Here is a 5,000-nt window from a genome sequence, read left to right as displayed (position 1 = left end):
TGCATCTCTTTCCATCGCTACCCCTTTGGAAAAAAAGAAAATAAAAGGAAGAAAGAGAGGGAGACAGGGTTACTGTAAAGAAAATTGACAGCTGGACAGACTGACTGAGAAATGGGAAAGGGGAGAGAGAGACATAGAGAGAGAGAGAGACAGAGAAAGCGAGAGAGAGAGAGAGAGAGAGAGAGAGAGAGAGAGAGAGAGAGAGAGAGAGAGAGAGAGAGAGAGAGAGACAGAGAGAGAGAGAGAGAGAGACGGAGAGAGAAAGAGAGAGAGAAAGAGAGAGAGTGAGAGAGAAAGAGAGAGAGAGAGACAGTCAGAGAGAGAGAGAGAGAGAGAGAAAAGACAGAGAGAGAGAGAGAGATGTGAGACAGACAGACAAACGTGAGACGGACAACCAGGACGCCACAGTCAGACATAGAGACAGACGCGACTGGTTCACAGACACGTCGCAGAAAGACACAAAGCACATGTAAAGGCAGGAAGACACGGCCAAGACGAAGAGCCGGTAAATCAAAGACAGATTTACAGACACCACAGACAGACACACAGCCAGACAAACAGGCAACCGGGTAAACAATGAATCAAGTAAACAAAGAAACATCTGAATAGGTCATTCCTACTAACAAACAGACAAACAATAAAGATTACCACAAGCGCTATAAACAAGCAGAAAAGCGCAGTCATTATCACATCCCACAAACAAATTAGATTTTCAGACAAGCGACTGGTCATCCCCACGGACTTCCAGACACGCCACAGCCAAGCATATAGACAGACAGACAGGCAGACTTCCAGACACGCCACAGCTAAGCATATAGACAGACAGACAGGCAGACTTCCAGACACGCTATGGAAAAGCATACAGACAGACAGACAGGCAGGCTTCCAGACACGCCACAGCCAAGCATATAGACAGACACACAGACAGACTTCCAGACACGCTATGGAAAAGCATACATACAGACAGACAGACAGACAGCCAAAACCCACCAGTCATCCTCACAGACCAAACGGCCTTCCAGACACGCCACAGACAAGCGTACCAGCCAGCCAGACACGCGCACAACCTCTCCAGCTTTTCCTCCCACAGACAAAGCCCGTAGCTTCCAGACACGCCACAGCCAGACACAGACGGAGCCACAGACAGAGGAGGCGAGGGGACTGGAGTCTCAGGAGCTGTTCCCATGGCAACTGAGTCGGTGGAACTTTTTAACGTATAAAAACAGGGATCTTCGCAAGGAGGGGGGGGGTAGGAAGGGGAGGGGGAGAGGGGAGAGGAAAGGGGAATGGATGAGGGGAGAGGGAGAAGGGGAGAGGGTGAGGAAAGGAGGGGATGGGGAGAGGGAAGAGGAAAGGGGAATGGATGAGTGGAGAGGGAGAAGGGGAGAGGGGTGAGGAAAGGGGGGGATGGGGAGAGGGGAGAGGAAAGGGGAATGGATGAGGGGAGAGGGAGAAGGGGAGAGGGTGAGGAAAGGGGGGGATGGGGAGAGAGTGAGAGGAAAGGGGAATGGATGAGGGGAGAGGGAGCATGTAGAGGGTGAGGAAAGGGGGGGATGGGGAAAGGGAAGAGGAAAGGGGAATGGGATGAGTGGAGAGGGAGAAGGGGAAAGGATGAGGAAAGGGGGGATGGGGAGAGGGGAGAGGAAAGGAGAATGGATGAGGGAGAGGGAGAAGGGGAAAGGGGTGAGGAAAGGGGGGAATGGGGTGAGGGGAGAGGAAAGGGGGAATGGGGTGAGGGGAGAGGGAAGGTGAAATGGGGAGAGGGGAAAGGAGAGGAAAGGGAGAAGGCGTTGGTCTTCCGTCTTTCTCCCCTTTTCCTTCTCTCTCATTTTCTTTTCTTTTCTTTTATATCTTTTCTTCTTTCCGTATCCTATGGTTTTCCGCCTCTATGTTTAGCTTTTCCTTTTATCTATTTATGTTTATCTTTTGATTTTCTCTTGTGATTCTTTGTTAATACATTTTTTCGCTTATTTTCTTAGTTGTACTTTTTCCAGTTTTCCTGTCTCTCTCTTTAGTTTTCCTTCTCCTTCTTTCGATGTTTCTATATCTTTTTTCTCTATTTTTCTGATTTCCCTAATTTATTTTACGGTCTCTTTTTTAGTTACTATCGTCTCTTTTCTTCACCTTACCGTCATCATCATTATCCTCATGCTTCTTTTATTTCTCTCTCTTCTTATCATTATAATTTTCATTATCAGAATTTCTCTACTTCCTTTTCTTATTTTGTTTTTTCTTATTGTTCGTACTATTATTACTACAATTTTGTTATCATTATCATTATTGTTATTATCATTACTATTGATGTAATTTTCATTATAATTGTCATCAATGATATCATTATTATCATTATCATTGTTGTTATTACTCTGTCACTATTATGATTAATGATCATTATTATTATGATCATCATTATCATTATCATTATTTTCATTACCATTATTGTTCTTATGATTATCATTATCATTATTGTTCATATCATTATTACTATTTCATTTTTTACCATCATTACTATTATGACTAACACCTCTAATATATCATAATATAATCATCATTATTATTATTATCATCATAATTGTTATCATGATTATCATCATCATTATTACACTAGTATCATGATTATCATTACATTTCATGATCACCTTCAATATCATTATCATTATCTTCATTGCTATCAAACCTTACCCTCAGTCTGCTTCCTTGTCTGTTTATCTATCTATATCTATCTATCTATATCATCTATCTATCTACCTACATACCTGTCTACCTGCCTATCTATCTATCTTTCTATATGTATGTATATATAAGTGCGCATCAGTCTATCTAGCTACCTATATACATAGATATCTCTTTTTTGTTTATGTCTCTTTGGTCAGAAATGACAGTTCACTTTGATGTTTCAGTCAATGCTATATTTATGTTTTTTTTTTTTTTTTTTTTTTTTTTTGCTTTTTTCCTCAAAAACCGGTGTTCAAGTTTGTTTTTTTTTTTTATTAAATGAAGTTATTCATTCGATATTCTTTCTTTCTTTCATTCTCTCTCTCTCTCTCTCTCTCTCTCTTTCATTCTCTCTCTCTCTCTCTCTCTCTCTTTCATTCTCTCTCTCTCTCTCTCTCTCTTTCATTCTCTCTCTCTCTCTCTCTCTCTGGCTCTCTCTCTCTCTCTCTCTCTTTCTCTGGCTCTCTCTCGTTCTCTCTCTCTCTCTCTCTCTCTCTCTCTCTGGATTTCTCTCTTTCTCTCTCTCTCTCTCTCTCTGTCTCTGGTTGTCTCTCTCTTTCTCTCTCTCTCTCACTGCCTCACTATCTATCTATCTATCTATATATGCGTATCTCTGTCTGCCTGTCTGTTTGTCAGTCTTTCTCTCCGTCTGTCTGTCTCTCTCTGTTTCTCTATCTCTCCCTCTATCTCTGTCTCTCCCCCCGACACCTTTCTTTATATATATCTTTCTACCTATATATCTGTATCTCTCTCTGTCTCTCTCTCTATATCTGTCTCTCTCTCTCTCACTCTCTCTCTCTCTCTCTCTCTCTCTCTCTCTCTCTCTCTCTCTCTCTCTCTCTCTCTCTCTCTCTCTCTCTCTCTCTCTCTCTCTTTCTCTCTCTCTCTCTCTCTCTCTCTCTCTCTCTCTCTACCTCTGAGAAATTATGATAATGAAAAGGATGATAATGATAAGAAGAGAGAAAAGTAAAAGATGCATGATGATATTGATGATGATGATAACACATATTACGATAATAATAATGATAATAATAACAACAATGATAATAATGATAAAAATAATATAATAATAATAATAATAATAATAATGATACTGGTAATAATAGTAAGGATGATAATGATACTAATGATAATAATTATTATTATTATCATATAATATCATATAATAATAATAATAATAAAAAGAAGAAGAATGAAAAAAGAGAAAAAAAATCAGTACAATGATAAAAAGAAAGAAAACAAAAGGAAGAAAATGAAGGACAAGCAAAAAACGGAAAGCAAAAAGAAAAAAAAGAAAAGAGGAAATGAAGAAAAAGAAAGAGAAACAGAAGAAGAAGAAACAGAAAAAGCGAAAGAAAAAGAAGAAGAAGAGGAAGAAAGAGGAGAAAAAGAAGAAAAGAAGAGAAAGAAGAAAGAGAAGAAGAAGAAGCGAAAGAGAAAAAGAGGAAGAAAGAGAAGAAGAAAAAGAGAGAAGAGAAAAAGAAGAAGAGGAAGAAGGAGAAGAAGAAGAAGAAGAAGAAAACAAGCAGAGGAAGAGAATGCTTCTGCCCCGGCCCGATCGCCTTTAAGAGACCCCCCTCCCCCCCCCTTCGACCCCCCCTCCCCTCCTCACTTCCCGCCCTCCTCCTATTCTCCTCCCCCTCCTCCTGCTCCCTTCCCTCCTCCTCTCCTCCTGTTCCCTTTCCTTCTCCTTCCCTTTCGTCCCTTCTCTCCCCCTCTCCTTTCCGTGCTCTTCTGCATCCCCTCCTCCGCCCTCTTCCTCTTCCGTTTTCCTCTCCTCTCTTTCTCCTCCCTCCTCATTCCCCTTTCCTTCTGCGTTCTTTTCCCTCCCTTCTCTTTTCCCTTATTTCACTTTTCCTCTCCATCCCTTACCCTGTGTTCTGCTGTTCCATCACTTCTCCCCTTCTTTCTCCTCTTTTCTTCCCTTGTTCATCTCTTGTTCTCTTCCTTGTTCATCTCCATTTCTCTTCCCTTCCCTCTCCTATTCCTTCCCCCTTCTTTCGCTGCCCATAATCTCCCTTTTTTCCACATGCTCTCTACTTATTAATTTCCCTTTTCCTCTTCCCTACTTCCTCTCTTTCCCTCTCTCTTCCGCATCCCCTTTCCCTCCTCCCCTTCCCGCTCTCTCCCCTCCTCTCCTCTTCCTCTAGTCCCTTCTATCCCCCTCTTCCCCTTCTGCCTCTCTCCTCCCCCTTCCTCTGACCCCTCTTCCCTTCCCCTTCACTCCTCTCTTCCTCTCCTCCCCTCTCTCCTCCTTCCCTCTTCCCCCTTTTTCTCTTCTCTCC

The sequence above is a fragment of the Penaeus vannamei genome, chromosome 36, assembly GCF_042767895.1.
Source record: "Penaeus vannamei isolate JL-2024 chromosome 36, ASM4276789v1, whole genome shotgun sequence".
In the NCBI taxonomy this organism is placed as follows: domain Eukaryota; kingdom Metazoa; phylum Arthropoda; class Malacostraca; order Decapoda; family Penaeidae; genus Penaeus; species Penaeus vannamei.
This window is presented reverse-complemented; position numbering follows the sequence as displayed.